Source organism: Nipponia nippon, unplaced genomic scaffold (genome assembly GCF_047370975.1).
Source record: "Nipponia nippon isolate SJK-2023a ecotype South Korea unplaced genomic scaffold, ASM4737097v1 scaffold_5, whole genome shotgun sequence".
In the NCBI taxonomy this organism is placed as follows: Eukaryota; Metazoa; Chordata; class Aves; order Pelecaniformes; family Threskiornithidae; genus Nipponia; species Nipponia nippon.
Window position 1 is genome coordinate 75,225,343 of NW_028262369.1, and position 26,607 is coordinate 75,251,949.

The 26,607-nt window shown below is 41.8% G+C and overlaps 1 long non-coding RNA gene across 5 annotated transcripts; it reads right to left on the reverse strand.

The window, feature by feature from the left end:
* Window positions 1-5,569: 5,569 nt before the first annotated feature.
* On the reverse strand, window positions 5,570-26,557 carry LOC148052332 (uncharacterized). 5 transcript variants are annotated; one of them, XR_015698554.1, is made up of 4 exons: window positions 21,439-26,557; window positions 20,083-21,270; window positions 14,354-14,426; window positions 5,570-8,229 (listed from the first exon to the last, which is right to left on the reverse strand). It is a non-coding gene; the product is annotated as an uncharacterized LOC148052332 (long non-coding RNA). The 5 variants fall into 5 exon arrangements; XR_015698555.1 differs by lacking the exon at window positions 5,570-8,229 and adding an exon at window positions 8,252-11,924; XR_015698552.1 differs by lacking the exon at window positions 5,570-8,229 and adding an exon at window positions 19,798-19,846 and having other exon boundaries at window positions 8,252-14,426.
* Between the last annotated feature and the right edge of the window lie 50 nt (window positions 26,558-26,607).

Below are 26,607 nucleotides of genomic sequence, written 5' to 3' on the forward strand. Positions count from 1 at the left end.
CAGAGTTCTGCACATTGGCATTTTCAAGAAACGTAGTTTTAGAGGGAGTTTAGAGTGTAATACAAAATAAAGTAGCCAAAATACTTTAAACTTTCAGAGAGGTCTTCATAACAAGGTGTCTCAGAGCTCTATTACACAGTAGACCCATGGGAGAGCACAGAGGGAACACACTGCTCAGGACAAACACTACACTCTTGGGTAACCCATACACAGGCTGTGAAAAGAAAAGATTCGTCGGATAAATTTTGTTGCCTTGAATGAAGTTCTTCAACAGATTGTTGAAAATCACCTAATGTAGCATGGGAGCCCTTGAGATGTATGTATCAGATGTGGAAAATTAATCGATGGGATACACATCCAGCCTTAGCAGCTTCAGCAACTTACAAGTTGCTGACATAGCAACTGTACGCACATCTAGAAGAGAAGGTAGAGTACTATATTCAACTTAAACTGTAAAAAGAATTTTGAAAAATTTCCAAGGAGTTTTATTGAAACCTGAGAAAGTTCCTGGACCCGGCTGAAACCAGCAGGAATTGCCAGTGCTGTAGTACACACCTGTGCTGTTCCTTTACTGACTAAATAGCAGAAAAAGGTTGTGGGCTCTTTTATTTATTTTTCACTTTTAAAGTAGCACAGCTTCACCTCACTGCTTCTGAGGGCAACAGAAGAACATTATCATAATAGTAGCCAATGAGAAAATGAACGTAAAGAATCCTTTGCTTTCTAGAAAGATGGGAAATTAGAAACTAATTTTTTAAAAGAGTCTTCATTTCATGGCACCATGTGCAAAGTAAACACCTACTTGAATAAGATGTGTTTTAGATGTTCTTGCTTTCTCCAGTTCAACTACTATGCAGATGTGATGACACTAATATATTAGAACACCTTTTTGTTCTATACCCCTGTACAAAAAGCCACCACCTAAATAAGAGGTGGGGTTTTTGCTGCCCTAGGTACAGGATGGGTGTGGGACATCCACAGCTGAATCATGGGCTCAGAAGAAGCTGATGGGGCAATAAAAGGGGGAAAAGGGCATAAGCCCTTGAGATTACCTCTGGATTAGTAATTTTTTCACCAGAGAAAAAAAAGAAGAAAGCTTACACCCATTCATGAACATGTCATTCAACACCAAGTAATTTGTGCTCTGGGAGGAGTTTTGTTGATATTTGAATGGGCCAAGAAGTTTTCCTGAAAGGAGCCAATTTGTCTAAGACCTACCTGGGCTTTGTGCCATTTTTATAGAGTCAGCAGAGACCCTGGGGGAAAGGCACCACATCCGTCCATCACTGCCAGCTTGTGGCAATATGAGGCTCAGCTTGCAGGCCTCAGTGCCACAGAACGAGAAAGGCCCAGGTCTCGGAGCTTACATCTAGGGAGAAACCTGCAGGGCATCAAACCATTGGCAAGGATCAGCCTGGATTTGGAAAGGTTACACAAGGGTAGAAGGAACTGAAACTAGGAAAAAGGTGATAAAAGCCTGCAGAGTGTGGGCCATGAATTAAACCTCCCATCTAGGGATCTCCAACTAGAAGCTGACCTTTTTTATATGGAAAAGGTTAGTGGGCAGCATGTTCTCTCTTTAAACATACAAAAAATAAGACTTACTTGTACATGGTGGTCAACTCTCTCCTGGTAAAGAGAGAAAGTATCAAAGATAACTATTTCAGCTTTCAGTCAACAAGAGGATCTGGACAGCTTAGAAATGCTGAAGTTTAGAAGTAAGTCTGTATCTGAACAAGAACTGATCACGGAGAAGCAAGTGCTAAATCCTTGTCCATAATATATTAAAAAATGCATATCAACTCCTCTGTGAAACTGCTGTGACTTCACTAAGGCTTCCACTGGTGCCCCAAGGCAGAGTTATTAGTAATATATTATTATCTGTGTAATAGTAATAACTCCAGATCTGACTTTTCTGTATATCACATTTTGCATAAAAGAAAAATACTTGCTAAATTGTTAGCTGTATGCATGGATGAGTTTGTGCATCAGTCAGTTCAAGGTTGGCCTTTGCAAACCGAATAAGACACATTTCTGTTTGTTTCTTCTGATTACTTCTGGTAGTAAAACCAGTTAAATTCTATCACTACTAGCAATAGTGGCAGATATGTTTATCAATGTACATGCTTTGCAGGTTCCCAGTGAACTCATTTCACCTTCTTCATCCTACCGTTATGACAGTCCTGCTGCATCCAAATAACTGAAGGGAAGAAAGGCAAGCTTCCTAGAAAACTCTGCGTAGAGATGTATAGCCCTGCGCAGTTTCAGCTCTTCCGCAACGTATGTCAAAAGCCTGTCTAGAGAAAAAGCTTTCATATTTATTTATTGAAGCAATTCAGTAAAGCCAAACATAGGAACCACATATGGCTTCCCGCAGCTTTGTCGGTGAAAGTAAGCATAATTTGACATTTACAGACAGTTAGCTTTCAAGCTGCATATCCCAAAGGAGCTCAGATGTGGTTTGCACACTCTTTTTTTATTGCCCCAAGACTTTCTCTCCTTCCCCTTTTTTAAGAGAGCTGTCAATTAAACTGAGATGTAACTGCCCAGCATGACAAGGGAGCTTCTGTAGAAACTATTTGCCTCTACACTTACCTGACTGTTGCAACTCCTGTACCCCTCCATTTTGTCTCGGTGACTTCATCTCGTAACTATTCTCAGTTCTCTTCATTTACTTTCAGAACCTCCATTTTTCATTCCAACTTTATGCCCTCCTGCGGAAGAGTCTGGCAGGAAGTGTTGCAACTCTGAAAATCCCCTTTTGAGAAGGAGCATTGCCTTTCTCATCCCAGTTTATTAATTTCTCCTGAGTAGAGTTGGTAGTTTCCTTTTGAGACATTTAATTCATATAAATATAATACTCTCCTCATTTGGATAGTTACGTATGTTTGGAAAGGAAAGATGCCCTTCTATATTTTCCCAAAATATATTGCTTCGATAGCCAGCAGACAGTAGAGAAACGTTCTGTGGGGAATTGAGGCAGGAGAAGCTGGATGTAGTAAACACTAACCAAGTTCAACAATTTGTCCTGATAATCCTATATCCTGGCACCCTCCTGTCCCCTGTGCTCTAATGTGCATGGAATGTGAGATGAACTCAGGCTACAGCTAGGATCTCTATGTACATCCGATCCTCTGGGGAGATTCTGGAAGCTAGATCGTATTATAGCATTTTGTTAAATAATCCATTCTGAGTATGCAGGTTGATGCACTAAAGTTCTGGCACTAAAATTCTACCAATCTGCCGCAATTTCTCAGAATTTAGAGGAGGAAGAAGAAATGACCTAATAACAGCATTTGCTTAATTCTGTATTTCCCTTGCTTATGTCCCTAGACATATTGTTGGTTCTAATAGCCACTGGTTTACTCCTAAGGGTATATAACATATCAACTATATTGTGGAAGAGAACGTTGCTTGGGTTTTAATTAGAAACTCAATCTCTGTGTATCCTTTTGAGAAGTTTATAGGTATGACAAGAGCTCTACAACCTCTGGGTGAGAAATAGCATCTGAGGAGGAGGAGAAGTACAAGTGTATGGAGAGGGCTGAGTGTGCTTGAATGCAGTTTAAGTCTGTTGGATTTTTACTTGCTGAATTAAAATACGAAAAAGGTGCTGATGAAAAGCCTAGTGTATTTGTGCAGTTCTTGACTGAATCTTATTACAGAATTCTTTACTGCTGGAAAATGGACATTTATCAGATAACTTAGCAGAAAGGTTTGACATACCTCAGTTAAAGCTGTAACACTTAACTGTTGTGACTAACTCAGAAAAACCTTTTCCTAGATCAGATAGCAAGGCAGCTTAACAAATCAGCTATTGCAAATCCTTCCTCAGAGTTTAATGAGAAGGAACAATTTCTTTGAGTGTCTGTTACATTTTAAGACAATTACCTGAGTATGCTCTAGGGAATACAAAGGTATGCAACATCAGACACACAATTAAGCAATGTAATTGCATAAACACCGTATTTGGGACAGGCAAAGTGTTTGAATAGACCATGCTAAAACTGTTCCCAAATGGAAGCTGACAAATAATCGTGTGACTCTTTAAAATGAACAAAACACTCTTTAAATGTGAGTTGTATTTGACTGAAGTGTTTGATTCTACTTTTAGGGTTCCTTTTGCATCATGCCATTGTTTTGGTCACTTTTCATGCAAAACGATTATTTTTTCCCGTTGCTTAAAACTATAGGTTTTTCCATGATCTTCAGAGAACTAGATGTCAAAGCAGAATGAAATATCTACAGCTTAGATTAAAATTAACTCTGTCTCAATAATATTTACAGTATCCTCATATGATGTTATATTACTGCATAATTATCTCCCACACAATAGTACAATTGTCCTGTAAAGGTAGCTACTAATGGAAAGTTAAGATTTTATAACTAATAAGAGAGAATTCTATTAAACATCTGAATTTCCCAGTGCATGGTAGGGTAGGTGCTTTGTGAAAACGGTAGACAGAATACAACTACTCTGAAGCCTCTGCGTTTGTTCTGACACGTGCAGGCACCCATATCCTTTTATAGTTCAGACCCTTAGACTTTCAACACACAGCTAAGAGTGAATGCTCTCCTTGCCATTTCTGCTGGGGGCATGGGTTAAGCTGTGTCCTGATGTCCTGCAGCAGATCTGCAGTTTATGCACTAAGCTACGTGCACTCTTATCCACACAGCCACCGTTCTCCCAATCCACCGTACTTGGGTCTTTGTTCAGCCCTCGATGATATTCACTGCCCTCTTAGTCTGTTCCCCCAAAGCTTCCTGCAATGCTATATTATTCCTTCTAGTTCGGCCCAGCTTCCCTCTGCATTGCCAAATCAGAGGTGCCTTCTGACAAATCAAAGATGCTTTCCCTGTATGTACTAAGTAGATATAGGGGACTAATACAATTCACCTTCATTTTTAGAGACATGCTTCAGGATCGTAAGTTTAGAAAGAGATTCAAGAATACATGCAAAGATGATGAGAACAGATTAGATAAGAGTCAGGGAGAGTGTAGACAGAAACAGGTGGCGGTATTAGGCATTGAATGGTCTCTTCATGTGCTGTGCCAAGAGGGGATCAAGCACCCTAAGCAATTATATGGCAAGATAATGGAGGCAAACTGGACATCCAGCAATGCCTTTCTATGTGCTTGTGCCACAGAAAGCTTCAGCAGGAGACTGCCAATGCCATGAACACAAGACCTTCTGTGTCTTTGTACCATGTTTCTTTTGTACCTCTGCTGTTCCGTGAGGAAGGGAGTAATGGGAAGGGGGAATTGCAGTCACTGAAAGACGAACCGGAGGCACGGAGCCGTGAACAGGGAACTTAACCACAGGGCGGTGAGCGCCATCCACCACGTGGTGTTGCACTCGTGGCTAACCGCAGCAGAAAGGGAGTGATTTCCTGGTTTACATTCAGCTAAATTATCATTATGCCAGTACTATAGCATTTGCATTTGGTTTGGGCAGAAGCGTGCAGCTGCCACACCTCATTTTCATTCTCCTTTTCCCGGACCTGGGTCTAAGCTCTTCAGTCTTGCCCCATCTGAGAAACAAAAACCAGAAGGAGAAACAGGCTGAAGTAATAATGAGAGTAAGTAGTAAATCAAGGAAGTTTGAGCAAATGTAGCTAATTCTGTCATTCTGTGAAACAAAACAAATGTTGATTCAACTATAATTTAGGCTGGGCAGTCAAAAGCAGCTGAACAGAATATTTGTATGAGTAAAAGCAACATTTCTGCTCAGATGTAAATCTGTTGCAGTTTTTAAAATACAGTTTTACCATCAGAGATGCTAGTAAAAAGGGATGATTTTCAGGATTTTGCAAATTACAGCACAGTATATTAAGAGCAATGAGTGGCAATTTATCTGAATATGCAAGGCTATAAACTGGAGCAGTTCAGCAGCTGCTCCACAGGCAGCTAAACTGTCTTTGTGATGAGAGCGAGAGCCTCCTGGAGAAGGGTAGAGTGGACAGTCATGGGAAAGAACCGTTAAAAAGCATCATTACCTGTAAGTAAGCAAGCACTGCTAGAGCAGACTGAATCGTGAGAGTCACTAGCAGGCAGCCTGGCAGACTGTCTCCCCTTCACTTCTGGAATTATTGGTTATTTGTTGATTTTAACTTTTAAAAATTTTGTTTCCTTCCCGATGATGATGTCATTTGAATTCATCTGCGTATTTGATTATCGTATTGTAGAAGTTTAATTAAAGCATAAAATTAAAGCATAGCTTCAGCTCATCCTGCTGAATTTGCACCAGCAGGACACCTTAAACGCTCCTACTGCTGCTGCCTTGCCAGACCTGAGGGCTCCAGTCTCAGGCACTGTCAAGCCAATGCTGTTCACCAGTGCTTTGTTTCAACAGAGAAATGTGGTGCATACAAGGGATAACAAAGGCAGCTCCTTTTTTGAGGAACACAAAATAGATTAAGCTGGTCTCAGCTGAAAAGGATGCCATCAATTTAGACAGCAGCCTGCTCTTTCAGCTGAAAACATGGGAAATGGAGCAGCACAAATGGGTGAACTGCTTGATTCTCCAAAATATTTGTGAGATAATTAATCTCTACTGCTTTCTTTGTTTGATAGGGGACCAGCTTACTGCTCCATTACATGCGATGGTATTGCTGAAGAAGGTAGGCATTTTCAAATGAGAGAAAAACAGAATTTATTTTCTCTTTAACACAACATTCTTTGTATGTTGAGAAGTAAAAAAACAAACTGTTCTTGTGTTCACGGCTCCTCAGCACTGCAGCACTGGAAGTTTAGGGGCAAAGGAACAGTTGTAAAACAGAAAGTGGGGGCAAAGAAAGCAGTGCCAAACTTTGAGGGAGAAAGTACTACTGTAAATATACCTAATGACTAGGCATAAAAAGAAGTACGGAGTGATTCCTCATGCCCTTGTGAACTGAAAGCAGCTTGGTGAGAAACCTCAGGGCAACCATTTTCAAGCTTGCTGGAACAGCAAGACTCTAGGATAATAGTGTTGGCTCCCCTGCTAGAGCACTCCCTCCTGGCCAATGTATGGATTAGTTTTAAGAGGGCAGTTAAGGATAATAGTACAACCTCGTGACTGAAGGAAGAATAAAACCATGATAATAAATTCACCAGAGGGAGAGTTAGAAAATGGAGACATTTATCAGGATGATTGTCTTGCTGTGACAATAATAGTACTTACCCTGGACGCCTTGGTACAAAGCAGCTTGGGCCAAGAGCATTAAAACTGCCTTACCCCTATTTAAATACCAAATTTCAGCTGGAATGGAGAGGGTGAGACTCTTAATACACAGGAAAGCAAGACAGAGCTGAAATGCCTGTTCTTAAGCCCCTAATTTGAGTTTTTCTTCTGTTTGAATTTTTCCTTAAATGGCTAGAGATAATTTCTGTCTTATTCCTCCAATAAGATGTTTAAATTCCTCATTCACTGCTCAGTACGTCATTCAAACTCTCCAGCTCTCAGAGCAGAAACCACGGCTTTTGGATCTTCAGTGGAGAGTTCTCTGCTCATGGAGCAGGAACGCAGAGACATAGCACATTCCTTCTACAGAAAGCTTTTTAGCAATTATTTTGTAGTCAACTGAAGCATGTATTTGTTTATCAGCAAAGTATTTTCTAAACACTTTTGTTATAGTGTCTAAATATATTTTATTGTAGCTTCTAACCAGTTTCTAAATGCCACTAAAAAATTAAAAAGGAAAAATGGTTTGCCTCAGATTTCTTTTCCTGGTGATATGATGTATCCCAGAATTGCCAAGAGTTCCTGCCTTCCGTAGCTCTTACTTGACTTGTATGGCATTGTTGGCTATGTTAAAACATGCAGACTTGATCCTTATGCCTTGTCAATCTTACTTGAGATTGCAGTCAGTTATGGTTTGGCTGGATTTAACAGAAAAGCTTTCCAATTTTGTTTTTCCTCTGTCAACCCTTCATTTTTCCCTCCATCTTACCTTGTACACTGCCCCAGGACCCTTTAAAATGTACTAAGCATTGGAGCAAGACTCCAGAGTCAGCAGCCCCTGTGCACGAGCATCTCCCAGGCTTCTGGAGTGCTGACTGTGACGAGCTGATCCGAATCAGCACCTCTGTGGCGAGCTTTTGATGCAGTGTCCTCAGCCCTGCAAATCCCTGCAGGTAGTCCCAGCACAGGCCAGGCAGAGCAGGCAGTGCGTCCTGGAGTCCCCAGCCAGCACAGACATCCCCATCTCACATGCTGGAACGCAGAGGCTGAAGCTGTACCCCGAAATCTGGTGACAAAAAGCAAGCCTCATCTTTTCCTGTGTCCTACCACATCTGGGGACAGAAAGAGTCTCACATAGACAGCATCTCTATGTGAAAGCCATTTAAAATTGCACAATACTGCATTCTGATCTAAGGAGATCTGGTAAGCTGAGCAGGGTGGGTTAACAAGACATTTTCTGATCAGACACAGCCTAAACGTGTCATTGACAAAGGACTGGGGTGTGCTATTTGTGACCTTTGCTTCCAAATGCAACAAAGCACAGCTTTCCTTTTACCCAGCAGATGGCCAATTGCTCTTGGTAACAGAAAATAAACCTAAGCAGAGGCTTTCTTGCTAACATTTATAGCCCTGCAGATGGACACTTTAAAGGAAAGGCAGCTTTGTTAAAACATAAAACAAAAACCTATGATAACTTTAAATTCAAGGCCTGATTATTTTGTGCTCTGTGGTGGATCTCACTTTTCTTCAGGCAGCTCTCCTTGAGTAGTAAAACACATGCAAGGCCTCTGGGAAGTGTAGTGTGTGCTCCAGGGATGTGTCATGGTTTACTTCTACGAGGAGTGTGAAAGGCTGCAGTAAGAGAAATGGCAGGCTTTGTATCCCTGGAAAAGCTTAGAAATATTAAGCTTAATTACAGGAGAAAATATAAATAAATGCTTTGAAGTTTTGTTCAGTGAAACTCTATCTGCCATTCCCTGATCTTGTTCTTTCTCTGAAAGGTCATTGCTGTTCCCAAGGGCATTGCAGGTTTAGCTGGACCCAGCTGCACCCAGGGGTTGCAGTTCTGCCTAACGCCTGTGACCTTACGTCATCGTCGGACGCTCCTAGGTGGGAACGTGAAAGTCTAAAATTGAGCTAGTATTTTCTCCAAAGTTCACATTCAGGATTAACCCAGCAGCTCAGACATGGTACTGCAATGTACAATTACTTATCCGGAGGGGACAGGTTCAACTCACATGCTTAGACTTATCCCTAATGTTTTGTCTTCCACCATTAACTTTTTGACAGTAGGGAGTTACCAGCATAGGCAGGCTGATGGACAGGTATCTTCTAGCATCAGTAAAGCTCTCACAATGCCAAAATGACCTAGCTAATGGAAAACAAATGGAACGGAAGCAACGAACTTTCATCCATTGCTAGGACATTATACAGTCTAATGCAGTATGGCAACCATTGGCAGACACTCAAAAGCTGAAGCATGGGGTGCTTAAGAGGCTTAGACTGAGCACAGTCGCAGGCTTTGTCAACCCACATCTCCGGGAACTGACACAGTAGACGTCAGTTCTCCTCCCAGACCTGCTCTGTTTGCAGTAGTTTTCCCTCTTCCGCTTTTTCCATAGCTGCTACAGCCAGCGCTATTCAATCACCAAGGAGGTATATGTGCGCCCCGTCAGAGACTGCTGTAGTACAGAGATTACAGAAAACAGTTTCCTGCTTCATTTGATATAATTTCTAGCACAATTTGAGTTACTGTTTTATTGTTCCTCCTATGTAGCCAATTAGCTTTTTCTTTCTGAAAATCTCTCAGATGGCAACACAGCAAAGAATATAAATTAAGAAAGTATGACTCTATGCTAGAAAACTAAGAAAACTGGCAGGAATCTTACAGGCAGATAAAGTAAATAAAATAACAATCTTAGCAAAGCATTCCAGATTCTGAAATGACAAAGTTCCTTTCAATAAGCTTTTTGATTACTTAAACGCTGACTGCAATGTGTTGTGCAAACAGTTTTAATGTTCTCCTCTTATTGAAACAAGTTGTGCAACCAGACCGCAATACACATGTTACCTTTTGAAGACAAGTTTAAAAAGCAGTAAAGTATTATCAAAGTATCATTACAGGAGCAAAAGCTCTTTCGAATCATTCCAACTGCTCATTTCACAAGAGAGGGAGGTTGTTTAAACTCTGTGCCGTGGTATATTATGCGTGTAAGCCATAAAAAGTAACCTTGGGAGACAGTGCCCGCACCAGTCAATAATGGGTGCCATAACCATTCGCCTTTCAGAGGTGGCAAATGATACTGTAAGTTCACATACACAAGTATGTGCAAATGGGCTAAGAAATGCCAAACAGGTGGAATGAAAGGTTTCTGGCATGGGAAACAACCACCTGAGGGGAACTTCTGAGCAAGAAAAGGCTGAGTGTGCTTCTCCCCCTGCTAATGTTCTCTGCCATTCTGCCCTTCTACCTTCGCATCTGTTAGCTTGATAGGCTTTTACTGTTTCCTGCCCTGCCCCAGGTGTCTCTAAGCTTAATATTTGATTTTTGGCACCCTTTTCCCTTTCATGCTTATGCTTGTTTCAGGCAACAGCAGCTGCATGGAATAAATCCTTTGGGTTTTACAGAGCCATTGTTCAAAGCTGTGTTTAAGAGTGTTCCTACATGTTTGCAAGAGCAAACAACTACAGAAAGAAGCTGGAATTAATAAAAGCATAATAAAAAGGCAAAGCTAAATACTGTTATACAGTGAAAGCAATTGGAAGTATGGACGTACAAAAAGACTTCTTTAATTAGCACATTATGAAGGAATGATCATTTTTAGAGGAAGAGCATGCAGTACTGATTTCATCCACCAATATGTGTCATTGGTTTTGTGTTTTGAATCTGGTTTTGAATAAAAGCCACGGAGCAGAGATGTTACATATGCTTTCTTCATTTTGTAAGTAAATGCCACTTTAGGTCCTCTTTCAACCAAGTGACCAGTACTCTGGTGCATACTGGAACAGCCTCAAGGATGATCTAGTTAAGTTCAGGCTACAGTTGTTCCAAAGGGACAGAGATTCCAGCTAAGATTACAAGTCTCCCCTCTTTTCTATCATCCTCCCTTTTATAAGAAGAGAAGTATTTGGCATACAGCTCCTCTGGCAACTCTACACCAGCTCAGAGGCCGCCTTGCAACAGAGCTATTCCTTGGAGTCCATATTGGACCTTATTGCTGGAAAAAGAGAATGGCTAGGCTGTAGCAGAATTTTCTCTGTACTCTTTGGGTTACCCACAAATCACTAATTAAATGGAATGGATCCTTAGAACAGATGAATTCAGAGTTACCAGTGAGACTTGCTATTTTAAGGACTATTTTACATTTTACAAGAAAGAAAAGAAAATGACAGTAAACATCGTTTGATAACCTTGCATATTCCACTCATATAGCCAACTCCTATTTTGTGAAAACCTATATGTATAGTATGCATTTTTATATTATCTAGAACTTTAGAACACAAGATGGCAGTGTACATTGTAGTCAATTCAGGCTTCGAGCTGCTCCTGCTACTCAAACAGAGCATATAACATTTTATTCAGTCATATATTAATCCGACGAGGTACTTGCGGTATTAGAAATAAACCTAAAAGTATTTGTCAACAGCAGAAACAAATGCGATTTGCCAATAAATGAATATTGCATGAACAAGTGTTAGGTAAAGCTTAATTCAAGATTTTATCGTACATAACAACACTCTGGAGACATTAAAAGCCTCTTATGGAACTCCTCAATTGCAATAACAAGAGGGTATCCCTTTATGAAGGAATGGAAGTTGGCTCAGTCGTAAGAGCTTCAGAGCAAAATTGGCTGCTGGGGAAAAGCCCATAAGAGAGCTGGCAGCCTGAAATATGTGAAAAGCTCAGGGCTCTCGGAGGAGTAGTGCGGACCACTGAAGTGGAACAGGCTGAGCAGTATCTAAAATTGAACAGGTGCCTTTCTATGAAAAAAACAACAAAGCAGACAACTGTTTGGCATGACAATTCAGAGAAAAAAAAATTTCACCAAGAGGCATCGAATTAGAGGATAGGTCTCTGGCTGAGGACAAAATTGCTTAACGAGTCAGACCTTTCTGAGCGTAACTTCAGAGAAAGCTCATTCAGAGTCCTTCTGGGTACAAGTGGCCAAAGAGCACTGCAGTAACAAACTTTCTAGGCAACTACCCCCAGCCTCTTTTCTCAGGTTGAGTTGAATGTTGGAATTAGTAAGTATAGCTAAAAAGTTGTCTTTGCTGCCTTTCTGAACTGAACTCCTAGCATTTGGTTATGCAAACTTAGCCTTATTAGAAAGGCTTGGTACATCGGAAAGAAAGCCCTAAGAAAAAATAGTAATACTTCAGAGTATAAAATAATCCTGGAAAACATTATCCCTGTGGGATGTGTAACACTGACAAAATTGTAGGCAGTCCTGCTTTTTCCTTGGGGAATGTTCAGGTGGCGTTGCCCCCCTGCACCTGAACTGATGGCGGTAATGGGCAAATCAGACTGACCCAGAAGATCAAAACTCAGCAGCAAGGTTCATCATTTCTGGATACAGCTCTTAATTTAACATAGTTATTTGGAATTAGCTCATAAAAATATATCTATTTCTCTCAGACAGGTGTGATATAACTATTTGCTATTTTTCTCTCCAGAATGGGAATACTTGTCATCCTCCATTGTCCTGGGCAATGGAGAACCTCACAGCAGTGTGAGTGGAGCATGGCATACAGAGCTTGACCAGTGTTTTTGATAGAAGGTGGAATTGGGAATGCTGGTCCCCGAGCCTACTGTTCTCGTAGTCATTATCCATGTGTAAAAATATTATCCTGTTCCCAATCCCTCGGTCACAGTAGCTCCAGTGAAAAGTTGTCAGATTTTTCATGGTGGTCCACTCCTGTCATTACAATTGAATCGATGGCTGCTTGTTATTGCCTTATGTTCCCACGCATAAATCACTGGGTTTATTCCAAGACTTTTTTTCCCTCTCTCTTTCTGAGTTTGCATAAGATTGAATTTGGCATTGATTCAACTCAAATAATTCAAATGTCATTTTTGCCTGGTATTTAAACTAAGGCTGGGTGTGGGTTCATGACTAAAATAAAGTGTTTTACCTAGCAGTTTCAGTCATTTGGTCTATTTGTCACAGTAGATTACAGAAAGTGTGGTATGCACAGAATTATGCATGCACTTTTCAGCCATCTAAAATGAGGGATAAATTGAACATGCCATGGTTCTAGGGCAGTAATTTATATTGAGCACAAGCTGGGAAGGGACTGGAGCCAAAAGCTCAGATCTAAATTACCTTGAGTTCCAGGAAAATTTTAATCCAAAGAAAAACTTCACAGCTGTTCATTATATAATTAAGGGAACCAACAAGAGACCATGTCTCAGCACTCCCAAACTAAAGAATTTACACGAAAATTGAAACTTTGTGGCTAAGTCCACAGATGCCCTATACTGAGCCTGATCACCGAAGTTCTCGGTGTGCAGTTATTGCCTCTTGACTTCTGCTGTCTGTTGTAACCGCTCCAAATGTCTCTGTTGGCTTTGCGTACATACCCATGCTCTGTAAATGAACTTCTTCAGCGCGGTAATATTTCCTCACTGAGAGTGTGTTTTGATTTTTCATCTATGGACTATTGAAGTCGGTCTCATGGCCGCCTTTTCATTACAGGTGCTTATTCAAGGTTTGATCTGCAAGGGTGCTTCTTCTCTTTGGCAACCCTGGGAATTGCCTGCCTTTCAAATTTCTCTGAATGCAGATACCACCAGTAATGTTCAAGTTTGAGAGGAGAAGGGAAAATATGGTCTTTTCTTGCTTCTTCTGCATGGTCTTCCCTGCAGTCTGTCCCATCTTCTTTTGCTTCTAGTCAAAACCTGACTGCTTTTTTATGTCAGGAGTCAACCCACAAAGGCGTACAGTGAAATTGCTTCTTTAGGTAAAATAGTTCTTACTTTTCTATTCAGAATCATTCCTAATCCAACCTTCTTTTACCAGGTACAACCAATTTCCCTGTAATCAAAGCTAATCTACCCTCCTCTCACAATAAAATGCAGCTGTAATAGCCCACCCCAAGATTAAGCCCTCCCCCCCAGTATTTCACAAAAGCACCTCTTTGACCCGACCCAACACAAATCCAAATTAATTTCTTTCCCATAGTCCAAAACAACTTCTTTCCCCCAAAATAAACCCTTCTCTTGACATTAAATTGTAATGACACTTGCGAATTCATGGTGCAGCAGAATGACAGTAGTCCTAGAGACACTTTAACCTTTTCATTTACTGCAAGCATCATCCCTCTGCCTTTCCTCAACCCATAATGTAAAAGGCGAGGTCTGGTCTATGAGGGGATGGAGCAGGAAATGTCAGCAGGCCGAAGATTGCTACCTTCTGGTCCAGCACGGGCACCCAGGCTCCAGCTGGGGCTGCAGGCTTCAGAGCTGCTCAGGGCAGGGAGCGACTGGCAAAAAAGAATATTGGGGGTTATTGCTACCACTGATACATTCCCCAAGTAAACACTGATTGTAATAATGAAAGTAAAAGGCAATGTATTTAAAATTGGCAAAAGTAATACGCCTGCGAAATATGCTGGCAAATGGTATCATTGAGGCCAAGTGCTTAGCAGGATTCAGTAAAAGGTTATACATACATATTCATACATTTATGTGGGGAGTTAGATTGGACCTGATAAAAATTCATAATGGATATAAATGTTCACGGTTCAGGGCATAAATCAGCCACCAGCCTGAGGTTAGAAAATAACTTCCCCTATAGTCAGGTTGTTATATCATTATCCATTATGCTTGTGGAGGGGGGAAAGGAGATTGAAGAATAGGGCAATTTCCTCAGAGACATCTGGGAATTACTATTGGCAGACAACTAATTTAGATTTGATCTGGTATGGAAGTTCTTATTACATCAAATAATGTAATTTAGAATTAAAGCATATGATTTATTTTGTATTTCTTACTCTATATGTAATCAAGTTCATGCCTGAGGGTAACTGCAAGCCTTTTCCCTTATAAGCCGGCCAAAGTTAGTGAAATTCACTGTGCTGCGTTTTCTCACAGAACCTCCTTAAAAACAGCTTCAGTTTTTCCAAGGAAGTCAGGCAGACTCCCAGGAATTTAGTTTGTTGAAAAGCTAGCCAACTAATATAGCCAACTTACTGTCGGTATTAGCAGAGAAAAAATTGCATGCACGAACTGCAGTAAAAATCTCATATTCTGAAAAGTTCTCATTCTTGTTAAGTTTGCATAATAACCTAAAAAGACTTGCAGAGCTCTTGAACATCACAAATTATAGCACGTGGGCTACTCCAGGCCTGCTTTTTCTGCTTGGTATTGTCAGCTCACCTAAGCAAAACATGCATGTTCAGTGGACTTGTTTTCATCAAGCGACATACCTTCAGCTCTCTTGTTGCACTTGCAAACAGCCTGCAAGCTAACGTAACACACGCCGCACGCTAATAAAAACAGCTTTCGTGACCTTGCAAACAGAGAGCTTGGTTGAAAATGGTTTGATTAAGAAACTATAAGTGAATACAGGAAATCATTTACATTTGCTGCAGGGGTCAAGGGATGTTAGCTGTGTTCTGCTGTAGTTTCTGGAATGCACGTGACACACTTATTGTAATTCTAGCATAAATTATCATCACAATAGATGTGGGAAACCAAGGGGCATTTATTAACCAAACATCTCACCAATTTTCAGCGGAAAAAGAGCAGTACTTGGCTCTCTTAAGCATAATTTCTGGTCCTAGTGAGTAATACTAGAAACATTGCACAGCCATCACTCAACATCTGGAAGGTTCTAGGGCCACGAGCAACAAACACTGTGGTCTTATGAAAAAAAATCTCGCCATGGTAACTCGAGTGATCTGTTAGGACAGACTTATTATAAAAGGAGTGGCTGAAGAGAAGGCAGCAGATGTAATGTAGTAGATTTTTTTAAGGTTTCAAATCATATTCCATAAAAATCTTATTTGAAAAATGAATTCAAGCTGGCTTTGCTAGGAAAGCTGTAAGTTTGTTGTGGAGCACCTGTCCCCTGACGGCGGGCGAGGAGGCCCCCTCCCAGCTGGGGCTCCCCCAGCTCAGTGCCGAGCACTGTAGGTGCCGGAGGCAGGAGGCTTTGCAGGCTCTGCTTACCAGGCTGTCCCCGTTTAACACACAGGGTCTGCAGAAGTAACGCAAGTGCTTTATGGCTTCCTTGGAACAAACAGGGCAACTCCCTGAAGTGCAATTAACTCTTAACAGTGGCAGCATTCTCAGCCCTGCAGCTGAATCTCAAATGAGGGTTGTGATCGTATTGGGTGGGCCTTGTTGGGACCATTTGACACCAGTCTTCTGCCAGTCACATACGCAGTTTTGTTGTGTCTCCTGCCTCCTTATGTCCTCCTGCTGCTACTAGTGACACCCTGCCAGCAGCAAGCTATTTCCCTGGGAAGCTCTCAGGCTGCTTACGGCCCAGCTGCCTCCTTCTGCCAGCTCCCAAAGTGCTGCTCCAGCTCCCACGTAGGCTTCTCCCTCTCAAACATGGCTTACAGTACACTGGAAACCCCAGTATATACTGGGAACCTCAATACAGTGTTGCAAAGACATACGATATATTGAACTGTGAGGAGATGTTTGGGGTATGATAGATATGGGTGTGAGGGCTGACTTTTTTTTAATATTTTCATTAGGAAAATAAACTAAACTCCAGCATGCTGCTGACATTTACAATTGTACATCGCAAAAAGCTGCAAATACCAATGAAGAGAAAATTATAGATGGGGTGTAAAGAAATGATGCACTCAAAAAGTAATAGTTTTGATCTAGAATAAGGCAAATTGATAAATAGTGTACAAATAATCCAAATAATTTTTCAGTGGAAGAAATATCCTGAATAGCATGAAGTGGAAAAGAGAATGATGGGAAACTCTCCTTCTCCCCTGGCAACTAGATGTGAGTTTGCACAGTATATGGCAAGGCAAAAGAGCAATGTCATTTTGGACTCCACATGAAGAGCTGTAACAGCATCAGGTTAAGTCATTTTCTTTATGATTTTGGCTTAAAATATTTAGTTCCATCCACAGCACTATCAAAATGACAAAAGATAAGTGAGAAGGAGTTCTGAAAAAAAGCCAAAATAACAGTCAACGGCTGGAGGCCAGATTTGTTTGAAAATACATGTATGTGTTTAACTTCTCCAAATTTTAAGGGTGATTAAAGAGAACCTATAATGGATGACTTCTTCTAAAACAGAGCACTTAGAAATACAAAGTAGAAAAAAAAAAGGGTCAACAGGTCATGGGCTGCCAGAGATCCCAACACTGCTTTGTTAGCTGCTGCTGCTGAGCAGCCACCGCCACCAAATTACTCTAGTAGCAGATCTCAAAAGAGTGCATAAAAATGAGGGTTGCATTTATATTCTGAGAATATAAAGCTTAGTTTTTGTTTCCTCAGAAACTCACTTCCAGCGATAAACCTCCCTGTTTCTACTACGTATTTAAATAAAAAGTAGGCACACGGTCCAGTGTAGTGCTGAGGATCACGCTGATTGCTTGATACTGCTTCCTATTCAAATACAGTCTTCGTTCGTCCCTAGGCCTATGTGTTACCCTCTCCCTATAGCACACTAACAGAGATGAGATTAGGAATGAGGCTAATGGGCGGCAATGCCATGTACATAATGACATACTTAGGAGATGAGAAAGAGATGCAAGTTAAGCTAGAAAGGAAAAAAAGAAGAACCAGGCAAAATACCAACAGAAACATCATGACTCCAGAGTTTCTGCATTTCTGACTGTTGCCTTCGTACTGAGGCATAGAGGACACTGGAAGCCAGTCTGTGCAACCTGTTCAAGGTATTCCCTCTGCTGCCCAGCTAGCAGTGAGGCTGCACGAGCACTCCTCCACAGCACTGGCATCTGCCCTCCTGCCTACGCCCATCTTCACAGCCCGGAGCACACTGGAAAGTTAGCATCCCACCAGAAACATCAGGACAGGCTCAGCACTGACGGTTGCTGATAGCTAACAGGCTCCCTGCGGAACGGCTCTGTGGACAAGAAGCAGAGCATCCTGCGTGTGCGGCTGCTCCAAGGGCAGCCCTTGCAGAACAGTGTGAATAGAGTCAGCAGGTTGCTTATATTTTAAACATGGTAAGTAAGGACTGCTTGCTGGGTTAGCAGAATATATGGAGCATGACAAAAGGCTGAAGGAGTAAACGACATTATTTTCCCACATCATGTGGCTATCAGGAGGAAAATCTCAAAAAAAGAGAAAAGACTAGGAAAAAAGTAGCAATAAAGCAACCAGCTTCTCCCTTTCTCTTTGAAAATCAGAACAGGAAATAACTTGGGGTTTCCCCTATTTCGCAAAGGCTTTTGTTATAGCAGAGGACGTATGGAATGATGAGTTAGAGGATAAGGTCTTTCCTAGAAGAGATTATGAATGTGTCATAGATTAAACACTATTAGAGTTATTAATTCTCTTTCTGTAGATACTGCTAGTATAATAAAATACTTGGATAGGACAGATATTCTACCCCATGTTTGTGTTATCTCTTGCATCAGAAAATGAAAGTCAAAGACACCTCAGTATTATTCTTGCTTTCACACTTTCTGGATTATTTGAGGGTAGAAAGGGCAACAAAAAATCCATGAAAAATTATAGTATGAATTTGAGAAATGTCTAGGGTCTCTGAGCTCCTGGGAACACTTGAGAATTTAAAGGGAAAGACAGGCAGGCAAGAGCTGGGTCAGTTCACCTATGGCGTAAATGTATTCCAACACTTAGAGGATGGTGGGGAGTTCAACAGCGTTATCAGGCATGGGGTTGTGACTCCAAAGCACATGATGCACTTCAGACTCTTTGTAATATGTTTGTTTATAGTTAGTCTGGCTTCGGCAGTTGAAGTCACAAAACTAAGTCTTTTAAAACTATTCCCAATATATTCAGTGCAATGCAGGTTGCACACATTGCTATTCATGGAATTTAACTTGGATTTTAAATTGCTATATATACGGGGTCATTAATTCTGGAATAAGTTCCTTCATTTATTTTAGCTTATTTCAATATTTAATCCTAGAACAGTTATTCTATTCTAGAATTACTCCAGAATTGCCTTGGTTCCAGAAGGTCGTAGAAGTATCTTTCATCAGACATACGGGTATGGTAGTATGGCCTGGGTAAAACAAGAATTAGGATTCTAGTTGAGTTAGGAGCACAGATCACATCATTTATTATCTGCAGATGCCAGGACATTAAAACTTCCAATTGTTTTCCCACCAAACTGAATGAGGCAGTTCGTTAATACAATTACCTATGTATAATTGGAAACTAAATCAACGATGACTGCGTGATTTGAATATTACTTTAAATAATTTCATTTTTATGATGCTATTTTGTTGTACATGGTATCACCAAATAGCTTATTCATTTTCCTGCTGACTGTGATTTGAGTTTGTGCTTTTCTTTGAGAAGGAAGAAGCACATTTTCAACCTTTCTAGTTTTCTGGGATACAGTGTGCATTGTTTTTAATTATTTAGGCTGACACACATTAACACTAAAAAGTCCATAGTCCATAGTGAGTGAAACAAGAGGGAACGACCGGTGGATTATAACTGACCCAGGAAGAGGAGCAGGCACCAGAGGTCTTCGGCAAGGCCCTTAAAGGAAAATGGGAATTTGGGGTACACAACCAACACAGAACTTGAGTGGTGTGAAGGATTTCCCCTGCTCCTTTCAGAGGAGTGTCCCTACTCACTGCCTGTTCGCTCTTTTGGAAAGAAGCAGTTTTGAAGTATTTGGACAGGTAATACAGAGAAGGGCCACAGACTACTCACTCTGTGTCACGGTCCGTTTGTATCTCTGAAATTTACAGGACAATGTACTCTGTAAATGAAACTTTATTTTATGAGCTCATTGGGAAAGAAAACAAACACGACAAACAAGGGCTCAATCCCCTTTGGACAGGCTAGTCTAGCATGTGAATTCACTAATTCATCACTTAAGTCACAAGGTTTCTAACTCACAAGTTCTCTAATTCATAACTCATAATTCATTAACTCATAACTTGTAATTTGTAACTAACTCGTGCACCTAGGAGCAAAATAATTACCTAGCCTTACCAAGGTGAGAGTGCTCATCCTTCCTCCTCTGTCACGGTGCGGGCATCCCCTGTATCACACCGGGAAGCACAAACATCAGTATTTTATCAACACTGTTTTCATCACAAATCCAAAATGTAGCACCATACAAGCTACTACGGAGAAAATTAACTCTATCCCAGCCAAAACCAGTACAATATCCACACCTTATTGCATACCATTTACATCATACTCAGGTCCCACACTATCCAATAGATTCTCATTAGCCACTTCCCCCCTTCCCATCCTTTGATATATATACAGATATCATTCCCTTAGTCTACGGATCACCCCTGTGAAACGTCCATAAGATGTCCATGAAATGTCCACTGAGTTCATTAGTCCATGACTTGTGTTCTCTCTGTGATGGTGGTCACTCAGGACGGTAGAGGTGGTGTGTTGTGTGGAGTTATTGGGCACCAAAGCCAGCTCAGGTCGGGTCACTGCTGCACTTGCACTGCTTCTTGTAAGGCTTGTCCTCCACTGGTGGTTGTTCCTGCTACAGTACTTCCTATAACATGCAACTCAAATCATAGGTTACAACAATTTAAAAGTATATCCGTTACAATTTTTGCCTCTGCTCCCTTTGGACACCACAGTGTACTCCTCCTCTTGCCTCTGCTCCAGCATGGACTTATCCACAGACTCCAGTCCCTTAGGGGGGGACCTGCTCTGGCATGGACTTACTCATGGGCCACCGTATATCTGATGTGGCCTGGACTTACCCACAGCCACAGTTGCTTTGAGGTGTACCTCCTCTGGTGCAGACTTACCCATGGGTCACAGTCCCTTCAGGGGTGTACCTGCTGTGTTGTGGACTTATCCGTGGCCACAGATGCTTCGGGGTGTACCTCCTCCAGTGTGGACTTATCCTTGGGCCACAGTCCCTTCAGGGCTGTACCTGCTGTGGTGTGGACATATCCACGGCCACAGACACTTCTGCTCTGGCACGGACTTATCCACAGCCACAGACACTTCGGGGTGTCCTGCTCCCGTATGGACTGATCCACAGGTCACAGTCCCTTCGACTCAAGTTGACACTGGAGCTCCAGCCTGTCCAGTACGGCAGCACAGGAACAGCAGCAAGGCCCTGGCCATCGGCCAGCCCAGGGGCATGGCCACTGCTGTTATCAAAATGTTCCCAGGCACGGCAGGGTGAGATGATAAGCCCTACACCAAACAGCAAGAGCAAAAAGCAGCCGCTAATGAGCATTAGGCTCTAATGTACAGCAAGGCAAGCAAGCCCCATGGCAAGCACAGGACCCTGCCAATTAATAGCTAAATAGCTATAACAGCTATAAATTCAGTCTAGCGAACTCCAGTCAAATCTGTCATTACCTTGAACCCTTTGAGCCCCACATTGGGTACCAAAAAGGACTGTCGTGGTTTAACCTCAGTGGGCAGCTCAGCACCACGCAGCCACGTGCTCACTTTCCGCCAGTGGGATGGAGGAGATAATCAGAAGGGTAAAAGTGAGAAAACTTGTGGGTTAAGATAAAGACAGTTTAGTAGGTAAAGCAAAAGCCGCGCATGCAAGCAAAGCAAAATCAGTGGACTGCTTCCCAACAGCAGGCAGGTGTTCAGCCATCTCTAGGGAAGCAGGGCTCCATTACACGTAACGGTGACTTTGGAAGAGAAACACCAGAACTCTGAAAGTCTCCCCTCTTCCTCCTTCTTCCCCCAGATTTTATTGCTGAGCATGACGTTGTATGGTATGGAACATCCCTTTGGTCAGTGGGGGATTTGGGGATTTGTACAGTTTGTCCCAGCTGTGTCCCCTCCCAGCTCCTTGTCCACCCCCAGCCTGCTCGCTGGTGGGGCAGCCCGAGAAACAGAGAAGGCCTTGACACTGTGCAAGCACTGCTCAGCAATAGCTAGAACATCCCTGTGTTATCAACAGTTTTCATCACATGGCACCACACAAGCTACTATGAAGAAAATTAACCCTATCCCAGCCAAAACCAGTTCAGTAAATAAAAAAAAATTGTTTAACTGACCAAAAAGTCAGTATGAATTTTCACTGTGTGAAAGACATAATAAGCTCAACAACTAAGAAATGTCCTTTATCTTGTTTTTTATCAAGCTAACTTAATAGGAGGTGAATTCTTAATGTGTAATGTTGGTAAAATGTGCACCCAGAATTGCCTGTACATAAGCATCTGTACATTACAAAAAGCTCTTCTGAAAATTGTTATCTGTTGAGTAGATCAGGCTGCTCTTGCAAAATGAAGGACCGCAGAGTGAGGCTGTCACGACAGCAGTCCTTCCCTTCTGTGAATGAAAGGGGGGGTCGTGCAAAGTGCATCCAAAGGCTTCTAAAATACTGCTACAAAGTGGCTAAATCATCCTTACAAGCTCTTTTATCTGTTTTAAATGTGTTGTTCTCAAGAATTTTTCAACTTGAAAAGAAATTAATTTTTAAGTTTAAGCCATCAAGCCGTAACAAGACAGAAACTCTGACAGTCACGCATTTAAAGCATTTCAATGTCAGTTTATTCTACACAATGAGACAAGTACCAGCAGAAGATAAAACATTCCTGATTCCTCGGAGCCAAATTTAAAGTTGAACTTTCCTCAGGAAGAATAAGGGTTTATATTCTGCTTCCTTGTACCTACTCATGTACTTCTACTTGTACATACCCATGTACAAAGTCCTACCACTTCCTCTACTTCTGTGGTTCCTGGGAATGAGATCATAACCAATACTTAATGCCTGAGATGTGAGAAAAGCTTGTCGGCATATGGTTCCTATTTCACTAGTACTAGAGATAGGGTCTTCTCCATGAAGCACAGAAAGAACCAGCTACTGTACTTTAGACTGTACGTTAACCTCATCTAACTTTTTGATGGTAAGGGTTAGGGAAGATGAATTCCAACCGTCGTGGCTGAGGACATACCATCTTATGTCAACAACCAAGCAGGGATCCATGGTCCATCTTACAACTTTGCGATGTGAGAAGGGGACAGAGCTTGTGCCGCATGTGGTGCTGATTCCAGGGTCCTTGGTTTACATCTCGTGCAGATCTCTCTGTAAAACAGAGGATGTCTCCTTATCACTGAGTGAAAGATAAATTTTGTTTCACTGAATCCTTTCATCAGTGTTTTCCTAGTGACATCGCAGGGAGTAATCTTAAAATTAAAGTTCTTATTAAAAATGTAACATTGAAAAAACTTCTTGTCAAAATCCCAGATCCTGAGAGTCACCTCTAGTCAAAATAGTCACGGGTTCAAAGTTCAGAAATTCAGTTTGACTGAAATTCACTTGGCAAGTCAGGACTTGTCTCCAACATTTTTCAGAGGTTTGAAAGATTTTATTCCAACAGATATTTTCCTCCATTGCCCTTGTATTTGAAGGTACCCAAACTAGCAAGATTTTTTAAATGTGTATTTTCAGCAGTAGGTGGCACTATGAAGTTTCTATCTTCATAATTATTCTCATGTAAAATAATATAAAATGTTATGCAGATACATTAGAAAGAACTTCATCAAAATGTTGTTAATGGTCCATTATCTAAAAATATGGCCAGATCTTTCCATTTTCCTATCATTTTAAAAAGAGCATGAGAATATTTTAGAATAAATTCTGATAATAAAATAAATGTTTTTCTAAATGTTAAGATTGACAAAAACTCTGATGCAAGAATAGGAATAATAAGAATGTCTAATATAAAAATTGGCAACTAATAAAATTTAACATTATATTTGTCATAAAAAGGTCTCTATACTCTGTTACTTTTCAGTAAAGTACCACCAGGGGTTGTTCTTGAATATACTACTTCAGCTACTGCAAAATTCCTGAAAATCATATCTATCTCATGTGCATGCAAGCTGTAATATTGCAATAACAGGTGTCAATACATATAGACTAGGTATGTAAGTTTTATAAGGTAGATGAACGTATACTAGAAGTAAATATGGAGCAAAAGGAAAAGCAGCAGCAAATGGAAAAGCAGCAGCAAATGGAAAAGCATGTGGATTTTTCCGTGCTTGGCCAAAAGTTCACATTTACAAGTGGAGACCAAAGCAATACATGTTGGCCCGTATTCCTCTATGAATACCATATGAAGATGTTACTATATCCCAAATAAACTCCAGGATTAGAAAGATGCAATGTTAATTGAAAACATTTTCTTCGAAACTTTACTATACAAAAAGCTGTAAAGGGCAACTAACAAGCAAGCCTGTGTTTCCAGGTATTTCAGGTTGTCTAATCAAATGAAAATAACGATATTGCAGAAGCATTGCTCATACTTTGTTTCCAAAAGCTCCTAATGCCAATACACCGCGTTCGTCAGTGGCATACGGTGGGAAGAGTGGAGTGAGATACAGCATTTTCATTAAGCTGATTTTTGGATGCCTGCCTTCTCATCAGAAATGAAGTGCTGGTCTGCCTGAGCTCAAGGTGTGAAGATAAGGAGAGGAGAAAAGAAATTAAGCAAGGAACACAAATGAAATATATAGTCAATGCTCTTTTATCTGGCCTGGCCAGAAAGTGTCCTTGCCTTTTTTTTCACCCCAGGCTCCAAGCAAGCTGCTTAGTTTTGCATACTATTTCTGCACTATGATACAATCTATGCCAACGGCTAAGATTCACGTTTGCTTTTATTTTGCTTTCTATTAAATAAAGCATGTAGAAAAGACACCTTTATAGCTTCAGGGCAATTTTTCACGAACTGACATTGTGTATTACTCATTTTGTGCTAACGTGGTCTGCTTGCTGTTTCTTTTGTAACACTGAAAAACTCAAAAGCTGCTACTTAATAAAAACATCATTTGCAAGGAGCTGGCAGCAGCTGTACTCAAAGGTTTTTTAACTTGCGACAGCCCACTTCTGTTTCTCCAGAGCCCCCAACAGAGCCCTTTCAGTTGGATTCAGTTCGGTTCACGTTTAGACCACAGAATAAAGTGATACTACAAAAATAATACACAGGAACATAGTTAAAGTTTTGCTGCTGGTTCTCCATTACAAACGATTTACTGTCGCCATGCATTCTCCCTCCAAGGAATCGAAGCCATAGCATCGTAAGAGCTCCTTCAATATACCTAGCCCATTCAGTGATGCAGCACATGTTCTGCTTAGACCTCCATAATATGTTTAGTGGCTCTAGGGATGTGTTTTAACTAAACTTTCATTGTAAGGGGAGTGCTTCCACGCTATCTAGTACAGTTATCAAACATGTATATAATAAATCTACTTAGATTACAGGTTCTTCTTCCTTCAAAGGGATACATCAATTTCATATAATTACAGCAAGCAATAGCTTTGGCTAGACATGCACCTGCAACATGATGGTGCAAAGAATTTTTTAAATTATTACAGATTTACCGAATTTATATGCTTGTGCTATTTTTTAATTTATAAAGTCACACTCTGGTACCTTGTAGGGCAAATGTGAAAATGAGGCCTTCACATTAGCCCTGTTTAAACTGCAAGGTGCACTAACCCAGCTCAACGGTTGTGAATACTCAAAGCAGGCATAGTGCACCAGTCTGAGAGAGACTACAGCAGCCCTCTGGCTGCAAGCCACAGAAGCTAAAGAAGCACCTGCAAAGGAATAGCCAGATCTTCTGTTACGGCTAGTAAGTGTCCTAATCCCATGCTACTTGACTATATTGGATCATTGACAGTAGCCTCAAAAATGGGCCCAAAGGATCATCTGAAAGGCATATATTGTCATATACTTTCAGCCAGGCTACAAACACAAGGGCAGCGGTCATACCCTTTTCAAAGCCATATTCAGTGCACTGAAGTGATTAACTATTTGACTGCTACTTGTATTTCCAAGTGGAATTCAGCTAGCTCTCTGTCATTTACCAAATGACAAGTGATTTAAGGTTAGACACTCCAATAATTTGGTAACTGTGAGACAGGGGTAGGGATCCAGGCCTGTGGCTCATCCGCTCTGGAGCATTCCCTGCGACTCGGGTGCGCCTGCTCGCTGTAGGGTATGTTGTTGAATGCATGTGAGATGGCTGGAGGTGTCAAAAGGTGGAGACGGATGTTCTCAGGAGCGGTGACGTTACTGCTCCGTGGGGGACTTCGTCTGAAGGTAGAAATTCGAGCGGTTTGTGCGTATCAAGCCCCAGATCCCCGTATCTCCGTTTTGGCCGGTTTGCGAGCTCGCTGACTTGCCTGGCATGCCCGGGCCCGGCCGAGGGCCGCGACAGGCGGGCAGGGCTGCGGAGCCGTCGCAGCCCGCTCCGCCTTTCCGTTCCTCTCCCCCAGCCCCGCAGCGGGACGCACCCCCGCTCCCCGCCGGGCTCTGCCCTCACTTCCACGCCGCGCACCAGGGCTGAACTCCCCGACCGCGGGAAGCCACAGGTGCTGCCGAGTGCGGCACACGCAGATACGCACGAACGAACACACCGGGCCGGGGGGGGGACGCGGGGAGCACCGACCCCTGCCCGCTGCGGCCGGACCGGGACGCGGCGGCCGCTCCGGGGGCAGGGCGGGGGCGGCCCCTCAGGGAGGGAGGCGCCGGGGCAGAGGGTCTCGGGCGGCGGGGC